The 22,223-nt window shown below is 37.2% G+C and overlaps 1 protein-coding gene across 4 annotated transcripts in view; it reads left to right on the top strand.

Moving 5' to 3' along the window:
* The first annotated feature begins 373 nt into the window (after window positions 1–373).
* Window positions 374–22,223, top strand: part of rasp (protein-cysteine N-palmitoyltransferase Rasp) — a 265,799-nt gene continuing 243,949 nt past the window's right edge. For 2 of the 4 annotated variants that reach the window (XM_090395698.1, XM_090395695.1), the window contains exons 1-3: window positions 374–464; window positions 10,701–10,951; window positions 21,824–21,912. The gene's annotated coding sequence lies outside the window, so the exon portion shown is untranslated. Of the gene's footprint in view, window positions 465–937; window positions 1,056–10,700; window positions 10,952–21,823; window positions 21,913–22,223 lie in introns of those variants that run through there. The other 2 variants (XM_090395697.1, XM_090395696.1) reach the window with 2 other exon arrangements.

The raw sequence follows: 22,223 nt of genomic DNA, 5'->3' as shown, positions 1-22,223 counted from the left end.
TTCATAATAATGACTTTTTAATTGAAGGTGATTTGGTCGGTCTCATATGAATGTTAAAGTTTTTAACCTCCTTCGGAAGCTAGAGTTTTTCCACTAGCATTCAGGCAAACGGCCAGGAGAACACACGCTATTCACATATGAAGTATTCTTATAAGAATAATGTAAATAAGAATAATTCTAGAGTAAGTTGGCTAACCAACTTACTCTAGAATTATAGTTAGTTACGAAATGTAAATATACTTGGAAGGTCGTGAAAGCTTAAGGGCATATTAGCACCGCTGATGCTGATTATATGCATAATGTCTTATCGTCAGTGCTGTATCTTGTTTTATACACACAATACTATAGTTGAATCTGAAGTTTCGGCATGTATTTTTCATGTTTGAAAGGTGGCGTTGGTTTTAATGAATTGTCTAGTACATACCAATAGTAACATATGAAGTATGATTATTGTATTTGCTGTGGTAAGGAGAATATGTTTTGGTATTAGTTGCTATAAAAATATATAAAAATACGTTCAGTATTATATGAAACTTAATACAAACATGTAGACTATTATTTCCCAGTGTGCTCTATGAATAGCAATTGGAGACCAATATACTCTTCAAATTATGACGCGTGCGCAAATGTGATGCGTGTACAACTTTTTAGGTCGTCGTCCTGGTTACTCAGATGTAACTCGTCTTCTTGTGAATCTGCATATTAAAAAAAAAAAAAAAAGTTTTCCCCTCTCTGTTTTTGAATCATATGTAATAACTTAGAGTAAGAAAAACGCATTTCAGTTCTGTACCTGTAAATTGTGTTCCCTGCTATCTGTGTAGCCTACGCAATGTCTGAGTTGTAGTAGAAGTAGCAATATTCGGCTCATAAATGTAACTTACCGAGCTGGTATACGCAAAGGAATTTTATTATTATTGGTAGTTATGGCTCCGTTTGATGCTAGATTGCGAAGAGTAAGCGATCCTAATATGATTATTGCGATGGGAACACAGCTACCTGATGTCTATTTTCTTAAGCATTGCGAAAAAGGCAAACGTTTCGCATTTCATTATTTGGTAAACAGAGAAACATAATTATTTTAGCCCTAAAATTTTTGTTATGACTTCACACAAAATTTTTTCTGATTTCACACTTGTCCATTGAAAGCGTCATGCCTTAACTAGCGCAAGTAGCCAAGTGTGTTTGATTTTTGTGTTTTGACAAAATTCTTTTCTCAAAAAATGTTGTATTCATACCTACCATTAGCTATGTTTCATTGATGCTAGTTTGAAACGAGCATTTTATTTTATATTACTCCCACACACTCACACAAGATGCCACAAAATGTATAGCAAATCAGTGCAGTGTGTGAGCAAGGTTCAAGTAAAAAAGTAACCTGTTATTATTTTTGATTAGCTGGAAGTTGTAGGCTCAGGTAATAATATTTCATGGGGAAGGATGTTCCATTCCATGCCAAAGGTAGATGGAATAAAAGATGAATGGGAGTAGCAGAGAGAGAGAGAGAGAGAGAAGGGTTATTAATTAGTTGAGTTGCCATCTTCTTTATATCATCAGGAATTTTTAGAGAGTTTTATGATGTACCACCTCAAATATGAAAGTAGTATTCCAAGTTTGGGAGAGAAAGAGATCTTAACTGTTAGCTGAATGTTATGAGAATTCCAAAAACAAACAAAAAAAGTGTTTTGGAAACACTGAAGTATCAAGATTTTCATCCTATTAAAGGAGGTCATTGCTCAGGGCAGTGTTATAGGTGATCTTGAAGCTCGTGAGATGTTTGAGAACTTCAAGGTTTATCTTATGAACAGGAGGAATGGAGAGCGCTATCATAAACAAACTGGTGGATAGATTTTGAGCTCAATGAGAGAAGGTTGTTAATGTATAATGTGAAGAAATAAATGGATTAAATCACAGAGCCCAGAGGAAGATCTGCAGTGGAAAATTTGAAAACACTTTTTGGGTTTCTTCAAATTTATCCATTTTAATGATGGTTTTGCAAGCATTGTGACTTTGATGTAGTCTATGGATTAAGCCTACATCATGGAGTATTCGTCTCAAGCCATAAGTGATTCTGTTGCAGTTGTAGCCATTAGCTATGAAGGTGTGCCATATATGGTTAAATTCAGCTATGAGAGCTGCCTAATTGGAACAGAGATTGATGATTGTTAGTAACAGTTTTAATAATGACATGCTGCTGGAAGTGGTGGCAAATAGAAAAAGTTTGTGAATATATTCCAGTGTGAAGAGGTTTCATGTATGCTGTAAGATATTGCCATTTGGAAGGCATTTTATTAAGGTTTTTAGAAAAGCCAGCCTGCTATTATTTATTTATTTTTCTGTAGTAAAATGAATTATAGAATGTTATTCTATAATTCTAGCATGAATTATAGAATAATATGACTATAATAGGTGTCTTTGCATATGTCATGTAAAAGTAATTTATGATGACTTGTGGCAGAGTATTGAGGAAGAGTAGGGAGGCAACATGCATTGCAGAGAGAAAGACTCACAAGCTATCTCTATACATAGTACAAAGCCTCCTCTCCATGGTGTGAGACATGTAGAGAGCTTATGTTTTGGCAATTTATCTTAAGGTTTCAACACTTTTGTTCATAACAAGACATTGAGACAATAATAATATATTTATTCACTTAATTGCTGATGAGTAAATTTTACTGGTTTTATACCCAGCATCTTTAAAGCACAAATGATTCACAGTATGTTAACAACAACAAAAGTTAGTAAATTAACTTTTGGAAAAGTCTAAAATTGTAATGGATGAACATAAAGAACTGAAGTACTAATTGGTGCCATATATTGTTAGCAAGAGAGAGAGATGTTAACAAGTATTCATTTGATCTTAAAATGACTGTCTCCCAGTTTTTGGTAAATTGATATCGCCATACTTGTAGAGGTTTGGGGAAATGTCTTAAAGCTACAGCTGATTCCAAAAATTGCTTTCTGACTTGTAATGACTTCTGTGTAGCACTTTAGTTTTTTTCGATCTAATCCCATGTGAAGAGGTGTCCATAGCATGATCTGCAAAATGTCAACAGATCTTCCCATCTATCGCTAGCAAGTTAGGTCAGAAGTATATGAAGTACAGGACACTTCATATGCTTTGGGATGTGATAAAGAATGGAGTTTTCTTTAAGTGAACAGATGAGGGTTGTTAATTTGATATATGGTTTAAATGTAGTGTGGAGCTTATAATTTATTAAGTAATCTGGATGTCTTTTCAAGATGTGCCCTGAATATATGGAGTAGTAATGGTTTTGCTGTCATTTTGTGTGCATTTTGAATTTTATCTATTTTTTGGAAAGTATATCATTGACTAAAAGTGTGTGAAGGTAGGTGAGTTCACCAGTAAGACCAGTATCATTGAAATGGATAGTGCTAGCTCTGTGTTAGTGTTTTTAGGATATACTCTTAGACTGGATGTTGGTATGATTGTTTGTGTAAATATCTTTCAGTATTTGTTTGCTTTCTATAAATGGGAACCTAATAAATCGTTTCATATTTCATTCTTCTTCTTCTTCTGCTGCTGAGAAGTGGATTTTAGGATGCTGGCTATTATTATTATTATTATTATTATTATTATTACCACCCGAAGACCTCATGGAGTCAAAGACTCATCTGGGAGGTCCTTTCATCACACACACACACAGCTCATCATACCGTGTTTTAAACACATTCAAACTCTTTGCAGACACCACATTCTCAGGTAAGGCATTCCAATCTTTCACAACTCTGCACGAAAAAAGCGTGCCTCTCACTCCCATAGTCACACCCTCTTTATACAGTTTCCAGGGATGACCTCTGGTTCTCCCCTGATCTCCCACTATTCTCTGTAAAACGTCTCCAGCATTGATCCTACAACAACCCCTCACCAACTTGTAGGTCTCCATCATATCTCCCCTCTTCCTCCTGTCCACCAGACTCTGCAAATTACAACTTCTTAATCTTTCCTCATGCTCGACATTCCAGAAGTCAGAAACTACCTTAGTCAGTCTCCTTTGGACTGTTTCCAACATCTCTTCATCCTTCTGAAAACCCGGTGACTAAATCTGTGCATAATAGTCCATGTGTGGCCTAATCAAAGCTTTATACAACGAAACAAGATTCTCCCTACTTCTACACGGCAGTGTCCTCCGCATCATTCCCAGAAGCCTTTGTGTTGACTTCACAATTTTGCCGATGTGTCCCCTAAATTTTAGATCCTTATCTACTATCACTCCCAGATCTCTTTTTTCCTGTACCTCCAACAATATATTCTCACCAAGCATAAAGTCTGCATTCCATCTATGTTTTCCAAATTTTAAAACCTTACATTTTGCAACATTGAACTCGCATTCCCATTTCCGTGCCCAATGACCTATTCAAATCTTCCTGTAAGGCCACAACATCTTCACTACACTTCATGGTTCGTCCCAACTTTGCATCATCTGCAAACAACTGAATATCTCCATCCAAATCTTCACCTATATCATTAATATACAAGTTAAACAGTAATGGACCTAAAACATACCCCTGAGACACTCCACTAGTGACTTTCCTTTTCCTGGATATCGCCCCCCCCCCTATACACAACTTGTTGCTACCTATCAGATAGCCAGTCTCCAATCCAATGCACCAATCTAATATCCAACCCCATCTGCTCTACTTTGACTGTCAACCTATCATGAGGTACTCTATCAAAAGCCTTTGCAAAATCCAAGTATATTACTGTGTATCTTTCTCCTCTGTCCAAGGAAGCAGTCACTTTATTATAATAAGTAAGTAGATTACTAAAACATGACCTCCCTTTAGCAAATCCATGTTGTCCATCAAAGATAATACCATTGTTATTAACCCAACTCTGGATCCTAGTTCTCCAAAGCTTTTCCAACAACTTAACCACAACACCTGCCACACAGATAGGCCTATAGTTTGATGCTTGGATCACCTCCTTTATGAAGTGGCACAGTCTTGCCCTCCTTCCACTCCTTAGGAACTTGACCGAGTGCAAGTCTCATATTAAGAAAATATGTCAAGGCAGGTGTCAACTCCCTGGTACATTCTTTCAGAATACGTGGTGATATATTATCAAGTCCCACAGCCTTATTTAGTTTACTAAATAAGGTTGTGGGAGTTTAGTTTACTCCCTAGTTTACTCAACTCCCCATACACCTCATTAGCCAACTGCTGTTCATACCTCTCTTTAGCTACCCTCACCAACCAAGTCACCCTCCTTGCTTGGTGTTTGTAGACCTCATGGAATTGGTTATTTCCACTTCTCTTATGCTGCCTCCACAATGCCCTTTTTCTCTGTATCATATGCATGCTTAATCTCTTTATTCATCCATCTCACATCCACATTATTTAACCTTCTCACCCTTGGAATACATTTAGACATTGCATCTACTAAACAGTTTTTGAAAATCCCCCAAGCTGCATTGATCTCTTTTCCAGCTAACTCCTCATTCCATGCTACACCTGCAAGCTGTCTCCTGAGCTTTTCATAATCATCCCCCCCATAGTTCCACATATACCCTTTTCTCACAGAGGTTCTCGCACTGCTGGCAACCACCCAGGTAATCACCTCATGGTCACTCTCACCAACTGATATTAATAAATGATAATAAATTTATCTAATGTTTCTAGACAATGTGACCAAATAACAAATGCATATCTAGTCTAGCCATAAATACCATTACAACTTGCACAGTGCATAACTTTTTCATCTCTCATTAAATCATTTATAGCAGCACTCAATGTTCGAAATGCCTTCATGCACACCCCAAAGTCTGAGGCCACATATCGATTCTGGCACAACCCACAACATCCAACGAAAACACTGCCACTGCTCGCTCCAAATTCACCTTCAAGCTGGCAATGCTGGGGTATCATTTTTGTCATTTCCATATTTACTTGAATATTACTCGCACTTTTTTTCCCCAAAATTAACGTTAAAAAATCTTGGTGTGAGATATATGCAGGGACTTTTGGAAACCAAAGTTTTTCAGGAAAAAACTAAATTGATGTTTATAATTAAATCCTTAGTATTCATTATGTAAATTTACATAAATTAAATGTTGATTATTTAATTAATTATAAACGTTATTTACACGATTGGCTGTTCACTTTCATAGCCTGATATATTTTGAATTTTTTCCGACAGTGCTTCTATAATTAAATTAATTATTTCTGCCAAAATCTTGTCCCAAGCTCATAAAATCTAGTTGAATAACAGTTCTAATGATGATCTTAATCTTAATTCTCCCCATGCAGTCCAAGATCAAGTAGAATTCAATGGTCTCGCTACCACATTTCCTCTACACCTGCACCTTTATACCCACCCTCCTGCCTGTCTCCTATTCTTTTTATTTTGGCTGCAAATCATCTGCTATCACCCACAGTACTCCTCCTTATCCCTTTAGTCCCCCACCCACCTTTACTTTCTGAATTGAAATGCAACTTGAATACGGCCCTCTTCAACCCCTATCACTAACTTCTTGTAGTGACTTCACTCCAAAATGCTAATATGGTTGTGCCTTATAATACATCTCATGCTGCATTGGTCGCACAGAAAAAACAGAGTCGCATTTCAGGCTCTGACTAGGCAGAGGGTCCTGTTTGAGATGTATATTACAGTCTCCAACAAAAGTCAGTGATATTGTGAATGAGGAACACAGAAGGTATAGGATTAATCTTAGAAGGCAATTTTATATAGGCACATGGAATGTTCAGGGTCTACAGATGGGTACTCTTGAGATTGTCTGTAAAGAGATAGACAGGTATTGACCAGATGGAATGGAGAAAGTCACTTCAGAAGACAGGATGATAAGCTAGTTGTTTACTGGTGGTAACAAAGCATCAATCTGTGATACTGAAGACAGCTCAGGCAAGAAGCTTTCTTTGTTATAACCCCATTAATGATAGGACTTCTATTAGACTTGAGGCTCAGTCTACCAATGTATCAATTGTGATAGTTTATGTGCCCCTCACAGATAGGCCTGAAGAAGAGAGTGAGGAATTCTATGAAAACCTACAGACTGTTTTGGACTGCCTAAAAATGATAGACATACTTTACATCTTAGGGGATTTAAATGCAAATGTGGGAAAGAGTATGCGAGTTAGGTCGGAGTGTAGCATGTTTAATCTGGGTGAACGTAACATCCTTGGTGAAAGACTGTTGAAATTTGCCCAAGCTAACAGATTAGTTATTACCAATACCTGCTTCCAGAAACACCTATGACTGACCCATAATTGGATATCTAACATTGATAGGTCAAGGCACCAGATTGATTACATCCTGACTCTCCAGCAGTGAAACACAAACATCTCTGATGTGCATACTTGACCTGGAGCAGATTGTGGTACAGACCATCAGCTAGTACGAGTCAAAGTAAAAACTGATACTCCGAAAACTTTCAGGTCAGGCACATCCCATTAGACTGAATGTTAGAGTAATTCCTAGTGGATTCACAGAAGAACATCAGCTCGGTTGGATGATTTTTTTTGGAGACCAACGAGGGAAAACTCACCAGAAATGCTTTGAGAAGGAGTCAAGGTGATAATACAGGATACAGCCAAGAAGTATCTCTGCCCAATAAGAAGACAAAGTGACTCATGGATATCAGATTCAACATGGGAACTAATCAAAAGAAGATGGTTTGAAAAACAAAGAGACACAGGGATACATAATATAAGAGATTACATAGAGAAGTCAGAAGAGCTATCAAACAGGACAAGGAAAAGTTTTATACTAATAAATGTTAAGAGATAGAGTTCCAGATGAGGAGGCACAATTATAAAAGGATGTTTTATTTAGTTTGTGACCTAAAGCACAAGTTTAAGCCAAAATTGAATCTCATCAAAGACAGGAATGGAGCATTACTAACAGAAGAACTGTAAATCAAAAACAGATGGAAAGAATACTGTGAGGAACTGTATACAATAGACTGGATAAAGAAAATTTGGAGGAGCCATCTCACCAGGAATATTCCAATTTAGAATTTCCCCTATATAGGCATGAAGTTGAAAGAGCAGCTTAACAGCAATAAGGACCCAGGTGGTGCAGATGGAATCCTAGCAGACGTATTTAAGGCCACAGGGGATGGAGGAATAAAGTGTTTCATAGATTGATTACAAGGATATGGGAGACAGGATCATGGCCTAGAGACTGGAAGAAATCAGTTTTCATACCACTACATAAAAAGGGAGATATGAAGGATGGCAAGAACTGTTAGTTTAATATCTCATGCAAGCAAAATTTTATTGAAGATCGTGCTAAATTGGATTGAGGCCAAAGTTCAGGCAGAGATGTCCGAGGAACACACAGGTTTTAAGAAAGGTAAGGGTACCAGAGATTAGATCCTTTGCCTTAGACAGATCATAGAAAAATATAAAGAATTTAGACTCCCTCTGGTAATGTGTTTCTTAGACGACTCTAAGGCTTTTGACTGAGTTTAGCATGTGGGAAGTAATGAAAAGAATGGGTTTTCCTCAACAAACTATCAGGTTGATAGCCAACTTGTACAGGGAGCAAGAAGCCACAGTAAAAACAGGTGTTGGATTGACTGACTGGCTTCAAGTTGGAAAAGGAGTTAGGCAAGGATGTTTACTTTCTCCTCACTTGTTTAGTATATATGGGGAGGACATCATGTGTGAAGCATTGAGATAAGCTCAAGACAGGAATTAGGATAGTGGTAGAGTGGTCAGTAATCTAAGGTATGTTGATGATATTGTACTCCTCTTTAATAAGGAAGAACTAAGACAAATTCTTGATAAAGTTAACAAGATCAGTAATAACAGAGGACTTCAGCTCAATCCTAGCAAGACAAAGATTATGGTTCTCAAAGGAAATACAAATAGGGAAGCTCTTGAGAAACAAGTGTACCTTAATGGAGAAAGAATTGAGGAAGTCAGCAAGTATGAGTACCTGTAATCCATTATTAATGTGAAGAATTGCTTGGATGTCAGAAGAAGATTATAAATGGCTAAAACAACAGACAGAGACTTGTCTAAAATCTGGAAAGATGGGTTTATTTCCATGGGAACAAAGTTGAGGATTTTGGATGCAGTTGTTTTTCCAACCATGACGTATGGATGTGAGACTTGGAACCTGAAGAAGTCAGATAAGAAATGATAGCTGCTTTTGAGGTGGCATTACAGAAAGCTGTTGAGGATATCATATACTGAAAAGCATACAAATGAATGGGTGTTAGAAAAGATCAGTAGAACTTTAAGGCCCTTTAAGGATATTGGCAGAAGAAAGTTAAATATTTTGGACACATTGAAAGGATGGATGGAGGACTTCTCAGAATAGTAATAGAAGGTAAAGTTCCTGGAAAAAGAGGAAGGGGTAGGTTAGGTTAGGTTAACCTTTGATGAAATGGATGGATGGTGTGTGTGTGCAGAGTGACTGATCTTCAGAGAGTTGAAGCCTCCAGAAAAGCAAGCAACAAGACTACATGGTACGACCTGTTGTGGCACATCACCAGGCATTGGAGTGACCATACAGCATTTGTGGATGCCCAATGAGCATATGATACATTCCAACCTTGTAAAGTGCTATTACAGTTACACGGTTCTCATAATCTCTCCACTGCATATTAATCCGTACAGCTAGACCTCTCTCTCTCTCTCTCTTTCCCCAACTCTCAGTTTATCTACTGATAAACACACACATGTTGGCTTCACACAGCACCACTAATGGAACCAGACTTGTGCAATTCTGTGGGTTGTGCAGGGGGGGGGGTGCAGAAGTTGTAACAGTATTTATGGCAAAACTCTCCTTCCCTTTTAGACTCTCCTTCCCTTTTCTGTGTATAATTTAGGAATTGGCTAAATGGGAAGGAAAGGAATGAACCCATGACTTTCCTAGTTGTTTGCATATATTTCATGTGAAATAACCATCTACTGAAGCACATGGTTTTTACATATGAACGTCTCTCACCAGAGTGACGTTCATATGTAAAAAGAGTCCATAACCCTCCCCCCAGCTATGAAATTCAGAAGAGTTGCAGTGTGATGGTATGCCCCTGGTTTGGCCTCAGAGCTCTGTTTGTGGTGCTGCAAACATCGAACTCTGAGCGGTATCTGAACAAATGCATGGAAAGGCTTGTGTGTACTGTGACAAACTGTTCTTGTGCTCTGACTATGCTGGATATAATACCAGCAAAATATCAGCTAATAAGTTAATAAATATTAATTACTTTCTTATCATTCTGTGTTGTAATCAATACTGTGAAAAATAAACTAACAGGTATCTGAACATTGTGGACAATGCAATGCTTCATACTTTGTGGCATGTCTATGGAACTGTGCATTGTCTCTTACACCTTTTCATTACTTTATATGAGAAATATATGACTTCTGCTTTACTTCAACCTTGGTATCACTGGGTCTGGGTCTGGCTTCCATCGATGAGACCTCAATAAATCAAAAATAAAAAAAGATCAAAACCAGCCCTGATAGTGGCTTTTCCCATAATGCTTAGCATTATGCACACCCAAAAGGATATATGCTCTGCATTATGGGATACTAAGGCAATTTTGTGAAAATACTTCACTTGCAAAATTTGTTTGCTTAGACTTGGGTATAGAATAAAAAAGAATATAATTTCTTGCATTAATTTAATTTATAACCAAGGAAAAAAAAAATCAATAAATATACCAGTGTTTCTCATCATCTAGATACTGACTAATTTTCCCTTTCAGGTTCCTCACGTCATTGATGGGAATTGAACTCAGGTCTTTCTGACCAAAGGGCTTCATCTAGACTGACTGAGCTATGGAGGCTCTTCATCTGGATTTGCAACAAGTAAAAAAGCTAATTGGGAGAATGTCACCTTATTTATTCAGATGGGTTTAGAACAACTGGCATGATCTCCCAAAACATTTAAAAAACTACGTTCCCTTGATATTCTTGTTGAAATCTCATGCTACCAATGCTCAGACTACAATGAACAGTAAGTTATTCTGTATGTGTGTGTGTGTGTTGGTAGGGCGATATTAGAATTGAATTTTTGATGTTTTAGATATGGCGATGTGTTCAGTGCATTCTGATACATAGGGATGATCTGGTCACCTGATTTAAACTGGGAATATCTCATATCAAATGCAAAGTGGAAGCTTGTCACTACATCACCCTCTCCTGAAATCAATGGCAAGACTCTCCTTCCCCATTAGCTCATTTTCATGCTGAGAATATGGCAGTTAAAAAACTTAAGAAACTGTTCAAAGCGACACAGACATATAAATGCAACACATTTATTTCTATTCCTCCATTCGATAATTTCAACCTACTTGAACTTTATAATCATGTGTGCTTCGGTGTGAACCACATTAAATCTTTATAGCCAAACCTATTACAGTCTCACTCCTGAAACAACTTCCAAAATGATTCTGCTCAATGAAAATACACTTATCAGGAAAATTATGGCAAGGACATCAGTGAAAGAAACACCCTTACAGAAGAAATATATACTTCTCTAGCCACTAAATGTAAACTAAAACACAACTGATTCAGACACATAAGATGAAGTATTTATTAAACATTTTTTTAGAGGAAGAGGTGGACAGTGGCCATCCATACTTCCTAAATCAATTAACAAATACAAGCCAAACAAAGGTAAGCTCTCAGCCTCTAGGAAATTGGACAAGTCTGCCAAGCAAAAATAATAGAAAAATTCTTACAGTGGAAATGTGGATTACTTCAGAACCCCATGTTAAGCATTTCACTATTATTTGTAAAGACTGAACTGGAGATGGACATTTCATGGAGGAATTGCTATCTTAGCAGCAACCGTATTTCCTTTCAGTGCATTCATCTTAACACTCTTCCGGAAGTGATAACCATCTGCCTATCAGTGTAATTTAAAGTGTGATTTCTTATTATAGTATGTTCCGTTTATTTATCACCAGGTTTTGTGTTAACATGGATCGACCTTGATAATCTCATATTGCAACTGCTATAGTTTATACTGTTATGAATGACTTTAATGGGCACAGTGCTCTGTGAGTAGTGTCAGCATGAATGGGTTTAAGCTGGATTGTTGAGCAAATGTTTGTTAATAACAACCTCTCCCCCCCGCCTCTCTCTCTCTCTCTCTCTCTCTTTTCTTACTAATGAACAACACATTACACATGTCCATGCCTTCTTTCATATGGCTTCCAACTCACATTCTTCAATAGATCTTACAATCCGCCAGTCTTCCATTACTCATATGGGATGTCAAAAACAATATTTATGGAAGTGATTATTTCCCTGTATTTTGCATTATATCCTCACATTGGCCATTTTTTTCAACATATACTCCAAGATAGAAAATTTATGACCAGGCTCACTGGAATATATTTTCCCATCTTAATGCTTGTTGAGACAGCCACCTGAATTCTTATTATCAGCAATGTGTGTAACAGATTGTATTGTCCTGGCAGCAACAGCTGCAATTCCAAAAGCATCATCTCGATTTCTACAATGCCCAATGCCCTGATGAAAGCAGCCAAAAAAAAAAAAAAAAAGATTAAGACATGAAGCATATTTCATAGATATCCTACTACATCAAATCTTACTCATAGTTTTCAAATGTACTTGGGCCAAAGCACATTATGTTAGACATCAGAATCAACAATAATCTTGGACCCAGATCATCCATCAATCTTAAAACCAGTTCAAAAACTGTTGCCAAATCCAAAGCAGTTGCAGACACTTTAGCAGAAAGTTTTGCTGAAATCTCAGCAATAGCTTGAAACTCAGAAAGAAGAAACTCAGATGTATGAAGAGGAAGGCATTAGAGCTGCTGAATGAGCATTTAGCAATAGGGACTGATGGGATATCAGCATGGGTGCTAAAAGAGTGTTCAGCCCAAACTGACTATTCCTTTGGCAAGGCTATGTGTGTATCAAACTGATGCATCCAATTAGCAAGCAGTCAATATCTCAGTAATGTTTGAAAGTTTTTTCACTTGGTTATGTTACTTGGACTATTGTGCCCAGATTTGGTCACCGGGTTTTCAGAAGAATGAAGAGATGTTGGAAAGGGTCCAAAGGCGACTGACTAAGGTAGTTTCTGACCTCTGGAATGTTGAGTATGAGGAGAGATTGAAAAGATGTAATTTGCAGAGTCTCGTGGAGAGAAGGAAGAGGGGAGATATGATAGAGACCTACAAGTTGGTAAGGGGTTGTTATAGGATCAATGGTGGAGAAGTTCTACAGAGAATAGTGGGAGATCAGGGGAGAACCAGAGGTCATCCCTGGAAACTGTATAAGGAGGGTGTGAGTAAGGGAGTGAGAGGCAGGTTTTTTTCGTGCAGCGTTGTGAGTGATTGGAATGCTTTGCCTGAGAGCGTGGTGTCTGCAAGTAGTTTGAATGTGTTTAAGACACGGTATGATGAGATGTGTGTGTAAGATAAAAGGACCTCCTAGATGAGTCTTTGACTCCATGAGGTCTTGTTTAATAATAATAATAATAATAGCCTCTATAGTATATAGAGGCTAATGACTTCATATGAATTGCCTTAGTATTTCATAATGTAATGCACATATCCTTATGAACATGTATGATGCTCTGCATTATGGGAAGGGTCACTACAGACTGGTTTCAACCTTTATTGAGGTTTCATCATTGGGAGCCAGACCCAGAAGTGATACCAATGTTGAAGTAATGCAAAAGTCATATTTCCATATACAAGTAGTCATAAGGTGTCACACCTTAGTACTAAAATAACATTTATAATGCTCTACATTATGGGAAGGGTCACTACAGACTGGTTTCAACCTTTATTGAGGTTTCATCATTGAGAGCCAGACCCAGAAGTGATACCAATGTTGAAGTAATGCAAAAGTCATATTTCCATATACAAGTAGTCATAAGGTGTCACACCTTAGTACTAAAATACTCTGGATTAGAGAAAGATGTTTGCAAGTTTTTTCACTTGGTTAAGAAATTATATTCTTGGTTTAATCCAAGAATTAATACTAAGGCAGTTCACGTGAAGTAACATCACAGCTGGGCTACTTGTGTATAGAGGCTGATGACTTCACATTAATTGCCTTAGTATCCCATAATGCAATGCACATATCCTTATGGACTTATATAATGCTATTCATTATGGGAAAGACCACTACCCAGACCGGTTTCAACTTTTATTGAGGTCTCATTTTTATTTGCTTACACTTGGATAATGGATTAAACAAAGAATATAATTTCTTGGCATCCTTAATTTATAATATAACCAAGTGAAACTACTTTCGAACATCTTTCTCTAATGCAGAGCATTTTAGTAATAAGGTGTGACCCCTTATGACTACTTGTATATGGAAATATGACTTCTGCATTACTTCAACCTTGGTATCACTTCTGGATCTGGTGATCTGGATTCTGGACCCAATGATGAGGCTGCAATAAAGGTTGAAACTGGTCTGGGTAGTGGCCCTTCCCGTAATGCATAGCATTACACATGTCCATTAGAATATGTGCATTATATTATGGGATACTAAAGCATGGAGGCTAATGACTTCACTTAATGTGAAGTCATTAGCCTCTATATACAAGTAGCCCAGTCGTGATGTTACTTCACATGCCTGTTTTTATTTGTTTGCACTTGGATAAAGGATTTACCCAAGAATATAATTTGTTGGCATCTTTAATTTATATCTTAGGAGTGGTGGTGAACATTCTTGAAAAATTGGTTAGGGCATGCATTTAGAAATGAGCTAATAGAGAATCTATACTTTGCTATAAACATCATGGGTTTACTAAGGGAAGGTTATCCTTGCAACTTGCTCGCATTCTATAATAATGTTACCATTTCAGCATGGAAGACTGTTGCATAAATTGGAGAATATGGGTTTAGATTATAAAATATTAGTGTGGATAATAAGGTAATCACTGTGTATATACCACAGGGATCAGTCTTTGGTTCACTGTTATTCAATCTATACATTAATGACATTGGGAAGGAAGCAAATAGCAATATGCAGCAATAAGTTATTTGCTGATGATGCAAAGATTGGTGGGGTAATCTGGAATGCTGCCGACACTTGTAGAATTATTTGAATAGGCTGGAATTGTGGGAATGGAAAATGGATGTAAATTCACTGTCAGTAAATGTAGTCTCACTTTGGCATGATTAGATATCCAGTGTCGGTTTTCCATATTTTCCCTTCCTTTCCTGTCGAAAAATGTTATACCCTGCTACTTCTATTTCTGTCAGTATCTCATCTTCCATCAACCACATCTCAGAGATCCTAATAATCTTTTTACAGCTGATGCTATCAGCACCACCAATTCATTACCTTTATTTCCGGATACTCCTGGCATTAGTATAAAGAATAAGTCATCGTCACTGTTTCTCTAGCTATCTTTATCCCCTCCAGACCCCACTGGAAATTCAGCATTACCTGATGTATTTCCTCTCCTCCAAAGCACCTATTCTTACAAGAGACCACCCCTGCTACTATCCATCCTGATAATTCTAGTTTCCCCTGCATCGACACACGCTCATTGATATCACACACATTTCATCAAAGCTTGATTATGGGTTTTAAGTCTATGGTTCTGTAAAAGAGGTACCCTGCAATGGTTGGATCATCAACAACTGTTGGGAGACATTTATCCCGGAGCCACTGCCAGGCCTATTAATATTATTAAAGAGAACAAGGACACTGACAGGAATTTCAACCTTGTGAAGGAGGGAATACAAAAGAAGGAGAAACAGCAGAAGGTGCTGAGAAGTTCTGAAGAAAAGAAGTCTGAATCAGTTTATAGTGTTGCAATAGGTGCGTATGACTTCAACGAATTTCGATCCATAGTCAGGCAAGAGGTGGAGAAGCTACAAAAACCACTCATAGAACGTCTTGATGCCGTGATCAGCCAGCTAACGATTGATCCATCAAAAAATCAAGAGTTCCCCTCCTTGCAAGAAGATAGAATAACGAAAATTGTCAACAGTAAAGTTGAAAGGCTTCAGCAACCTATGCTAGAGAGAATGGATCACATGATGAGGAAGCTGCAAGAAATGTCTGCATGCTATAGAATAGAAACCCCTTTGTCCTCAGACGGAGAGGGTAGGAAAGGTCACTGCCGAGAAATTCCCAGGTGCTTCAGTTGTAGCAAGTTAGGACATATTGCTCGTGACTGTTTTGTGGCACCGAGAGACACTAGAACAAGATATCGACCAGAGACAACATCGCTTACTTGTGCCAGATTATCCAGTAAAATTATTAAGAAACCCATCATCATCATCACTTTCCTGATATGTATCTTCAAGGGGTATTCAGGCTACTGTGACAGCACTACATGATTAAGTTTACATTATTATTAATCTCCTATTTACAATTTACCTCCAAATTAATCTATTACCTGTTAGCACTCCAATATTGTCATATCTAATATTTTATGCTTCTAAGGCACCAGAGAAAGACCTTGGTCTTCCTTTTGGTCTATTTCCTGCCATCTTGGCATCAAACACCTGTTTGATGCCAAGCTAACCTTTTCTCACCCATTCTTTTAATTTCAATTTTTCTCAGAACCCTCATATCTTGGTCTCTAGTCTTTGATCAAGTGCTTTATTTCTAGCCCAAATCTCAGTTGCATAAACTGGTTTGAACACTGTCATGTATACTACTAGTTTGGTGTTTTGGCTAATTTCTCTCTTATTCCATATAAATTTATTCAGCTGGCTACCCTGCTGCGGGCATGGATGTTTGTGATTGTCCTACCATATTGCTATAACCTTCGATATGACCTTTACTCTCCTTGTGTCATTAAAACCATAAATCATCATCATCATCAGCTTGCTATCCACAATGCCTGTTGTCTGTTTCCAGATTTAACATGCCATCTTCATTAAAAACTGTTCTTAAATAGAAGAAACATTTTACTTGTTCTATGGGTTCTCCATTCAGAATGCAGTTGATGTGTTCAATGTTTCTGCCTATTTTCATAGTTTGGTCTTTTTATTGCTGATTTTCATACCAAATTTCTTACAGCAGTTATTCAATTTAGTTAGAGAATCCTAGAGAAGATGTGTTTAAGAGTACAATGTCACCTGCATAAAGCAGAAAGCAAAGTTTGACATTTCGAATTATAATATCAGGCTGAAAGTCACTTTCTTTCTAATGTGATCCATATAGTTGATGAATAAGAGTGGAGATAATGTTGCATCCTTATCTTACCGCTGATTTTACATCAAACTATCTTCCTGTGTTTCCTTCAATTCTAACTGCTGACTGACAACTTAAATATAGACTATGTATTGCTCTGTATAATGTTCCATACCCTGTTTAATTGTAGTAGTGTTTTGAAAAGCTTTTCTCTGGGCACCTTGTCGTATGCCTTTTTCAGATCTACAAAATTTAAGTATTGATTCTTGTCTTATTCCCATGTTTTCTCAACTATTTGTCATAAAGTATAAATCTGATCTTGACAACTTCTCTTTGGCCTGAACCCAGCTTATTCTCCAAGTCTCTCTTTCACATTCTTTCTCAACCTCTTTTCAAGTATGCTTGCATAAATCTTATCTTACTGGGAACACTTAGCAGCAAAATTCCTCTGCACCCCTCACATTCAGCTTTATTCTTTTTTTTATAGATGGGAACTATTAGAACTCTTCTCCAGTCATCCGGAATTCGAACTTCTGACCAAATCCTCTGAATTATGCAGTGTAGCTACTTCAGAACTTTTATACCTCCATACTTAAGGATTTCTGGATGAATATCATCTACTATGGTTGCCCTTTTACATTTCAAGTTTTTGATGGCTTTTTCTACCTCAATTATATATAAGTACTTATCTTTGCATTCCACTTGAAAATTTTCTAGTATGGTTCTGTCACTGTTTGGTTCATTTAACAGTCTTTCAAAGTAATTACTCAAGACATCTAGGATATCTTTATCTTCAGTTTTTCATGTCATCTTTGATTCCTTTGACAGTGCCCTTTGCTCTATTTCTAAGTTTTTCAATAGCCTCCAGAACATTTTGCTACCTTATTGATATTTATTTTCTCTATTCTAACCCAAGTCTTCCCATGACTTTTGTTAACTACTTTTTCACATTACGTAGCTCTCTTGCATTTTTCTCAGTATTCTTTTAGGAAATCTGCTGGCTTATTTTCTAGGAGCTTTTGGTATGCTTTCCTCTTTTCAGAATTGCTTCTTTAACTTCTTGTGTCCACCATGGGATTCTTATTTTTCTATCATTACAGACAACTTCACCACATACCTCCCTAGCTGAATCAATCAGTGTCGTCTTCTTCAGAATTTGCTACTGAGACTCCAAGCTTTGGTTCTTGTTTTCAAATGGCTTCAAATGTGAATAAACTAACTCCACCTATTCCTGAACAAAATTCAGGAATAGGTGGACAAGAATATTATACTTTATGAGAGCAGCATGGCTTTGTGAAGGGTGGATCTTGCCTTTGTAATTTACCCTTTTAAAATAACATTTGCATTGGATAAAGAAAATGGCAACATCATCATAACTGCTGAACTTAGTAAAGGCATTTTACAGGCTACTACTTGGAACCCTCTTACATAACTGCATACTAGGTTAGTGAGTTAGATAAGTAGTAAATAGAGTAGGAGTGAAATGGATGAACAGTGAAATCAAGCAGGCTGTGCTGGAAATGAAAATGCTATGGAGGAGGTACAAGACAGTTGTGATCAGATATATGTAGAGTTCAATTTAGTGCAGGGTAGAAAGGTGACAAGCATGGTAAAGAAAGAAAAGATGCAAAATGAGATGAGATTGGCTGGTCAGGTCAAGGGAATTTTTCCACTATATGCAAGTAAGAGAAAAAATAATTATAGCAAGTTGACACTGCCATAATTGTGGTGGATAGTCATGTCAGTAGAATAACAGTTGTGAAGGATATAGTGGAATTATTCAACGAGCACTTAATCAGCGTATATCATACTGGTGTAAATGATGCAGTGGAATATATCGAAGGGAGCCAAGTATTAGGAGAACTGGAAGCGAAAGAATCAGAGCTGTATCAGGTGTTGGTTGGGTTAGATGCTATGGGAATGGATGACATATCATCATATATTCTTAAAGAATGCGCACCACAGCTGGCTATGCCTTTGTAAATAATACCGCTCCATGGTTCTAGGACAGAAGTTTCCAATTATAGACCAGTCTGTATAACTGCGGTTGTGGTCAAGGTGTTGGAGAGATTGGTTAGGAATAGAATACGATTGGGTTGATAGACATAGTAGCATTCTTTATGATGGTCAACATGGATTTGTGAATGGTAGGTACTGTTTTAGCAATTTACTTGCATTTTATGATAGGGTAATGGGTGCTTTAGATAAGAGAGAATCATCTTGGATTTTGCAAAAGCGTTTGATAGATTACCACATGATAAGTTGGTGTACAAGCTGCAGCAGATGGAAACAGATAGTATATTGGTTAGCTAGATTGGAGATTGGCCTTCTGAACGATATCAGCAGGTTGTGTATAATGGAACAGTGTCTCATAAAAGGAGGGTAACCAGTGGCCTGCCCCAGGATTCTGTTTTTGGGGCCCTTGCTGTTTAATTTGTTTGTAAATGATATATCATGTGGACTGAATGGGGGATCTTCAGTTGTTTGCTGATGATGCAAAGTTGGGAAAAATTATAAATAGCACTGCTGATGTTTATTTTCTGTTGATATGATGATAATTTCCTTCAGGAAGATTTGAATAGACTTTTTACTTGGACAAAGGAGTGGGGTTGCAGTTATAATATCAATAAGTGCTAGATGTTGCATTTTGGAGTCCAGAAATATAAGGCTGTGTACTATATTGATAGTGCCGTACTGCAGGAAGTGGATGAGATTAAAGATTTGGGAGTTATGGTTGACAGTAGACTGAAGTTTAGAGAGCAGAGCGCTAGTGTTGCAAAGGCTGCACATCATAGTACTGCTATGATAAGAAGTACTCTAACATGTAGGGATAAGGATGTGGTTGTTCCACTGTATAAAGCACTGGTCAGACCACACTAGGACTGTTGTGCTCAAATCTGGTCACCTGATTTTCAGTGTGATGTGAAGACATTGGAGAGGGTTCAGAGGCAAGTGACTAAGACAATATCAGGGCTTTGGACTGCTGGCTATGGAGAGCAGTTGAAAAATGTGGATTGCAGAGTTTGGTGGATAGGAGGAAAGCGGTGATATGATAGATACATTTAAGTTAGTGAGAGGATTTTATCGGATTAATCCAGATAATAGTGGACAAGAATATTATACTTTACGAGAGCAGCATGGCTTTGTGAAGGGTGGATCTTGCCTTAGTAATTTAGCCTTTTAAAATAACATTTGCATTGGATAAAGAAAATGGCAACACCATCATACTTCTGAACTTAGCAAAGACATTTTACAGGCTACTACTTGGAACCTTCTTACATAACTGCATACCAGGTTAGTAAGTTAGATAAATAACAAATAGAGTAGGAGTGAAATGATGATTATAAAAATGAGATTATAAGAAGAGTAGCACACAAGAGGGGAAAAACCAGATCATTCCTGGAAGTTATGAAAGAGTGTGGTGAAGAAGGGTGTGAGGAGTAGAAATATTACCAGAACATGTTCCTGTCAGTGTCTTGAGGAACCTTTATCTGGTCTCTTTCAGTGAAAGGCGAGTTAACCAGACTCATACAAAGGTAGGTGGTTTTATCATCTGGAAACTCGATTTTTTCGTACCCCAGAACAGGCAAACTGGCCCCGTGGGCACACATGGATTACAGTCTTGAATACATCCCAGCCATATGCCTGTCCTGAAACCAGATAAAATTGGAGGTTTGAGGAAAGCAATGCTGTACTAAACTTTAAAAATCTCACTAGGAACACTCTGTGGACAATGCCTACAAAGTCACCTAGGGTCGGAAACGACTGAAGGGAAAAACCACCACCACATGATATATATGTTGTCAGTTGAATGAACCTCCCATGATGAGTCTGCTGACTCAGTGGAGGGTGCAGTAATAATAGTAATAATAATAATAACAAATTGGATCAAATGGATATAAAGCTGGTGACATAGATAAGAGGATGGCTGATGGACAAACATCAAAGAAGGTTTGTGTGTTTAGTAGAATCCAAGAGAGTTTAAATGACTACTGTTGTCTCAAATGGTTCTATATTTCTTAATTTATTTGTATATTAATGATATATAAAATTATTTAAGGATAGTATACAGTTCTTTGCTGATGCAAAACAGGGAAAGCAGAAAAGATGCAAAATAAAATGATTATTGGGATGTTGAAGAACACGCAAAAAAAAGTAGAGATAAGGAGGTTATTATTTCTTTCTCTCTCTGTAAGGTTTTGATGCACTATGCACAGATTTAATTGCTAGAATGTCTTGTGAAAGTGTGGGGAAGATTCGGAGGCAACGATCAAAATCGTTTGTGTATGGAGTGCTGCCCATGAGGATAAGCTGAGGGTTTGTAGATTACAAAATTTAATTGATATGAACATTCATTTTTAAAAGTGTTTTTTTTTTAGAACAGATGCTGAAGAAATTTTCCAGTGCACGACATGTCAGGAGAAAACATGTAGTCATCTCCTGGAAGTTGTGTAAGAGTGTGGTTAACAAGGGTATAAGGACTAGATTTTTTGCTTGGAGAAGAATGAATGAGTGGAATGGGTTGCCTAAGATGATCATGAGTACTTTGTCATTGAAAGATATGATAGGCTTTGTGTGAATGATGATAAGTATGTATGTGTGTGTTCAGTGACAATCCTTTGGACTCCATAGGTTTCCATATAATAGTAGTAATAGTAATACTAATATTTTTATTTAATTAAAAAGAAATTAGTGTAAATAAAACACTAATATGGTAAACATGTAACTTTCAGGACTGTGTCAAGTAATACAACTTCAGGATAATTTATGGCTGAGGTGGAGCTCCAATATGCTAGCAAAGAAGTGCCACTTTACTTACTTAGTAAGAAATGACTACTTAATGTTTATTTGAAATGCCATTCTTAACTACTTTGAAATTTTTCGTTGAATTAATGGTTATGTACATACCTATAAATGTAACACTCATCATAACTCTCATGTAACCTTTTTTGTATGTTGTATTAATTATTTGAATTCTATATTTTTTCCCTTCACTCATTAAATGTTATATGACCAGTCTTTGAATTAAAAACAACATTCTCAAATATAATTTCCCCTGAAATATGTAATAAACCTACCCCAAAAATAAAAGTATTCCTAGCAGTCTATCAAACTTGATGAATTCGTAATCAA

The sequence above is a fragment of the Typopeltis vanoorti genome, chromosome 7 (assembly GCF_054136105.1).
Source record: "Typopeltis vanoorti isolate ZY-2024b chromosome 7, IOZ_Tvanoo_1.0, whole genome shotgun sequence".
Lineage (NCBI taxonomy): Eukaryota > Metazoa > Arthropoda > Arachnida > Uropygi > Thelyphonidae > Typopeltis > Typopeltis vanoorti.
This window is presented reverse-complemented; position numbering and strand designations above follow the sequence as displayed.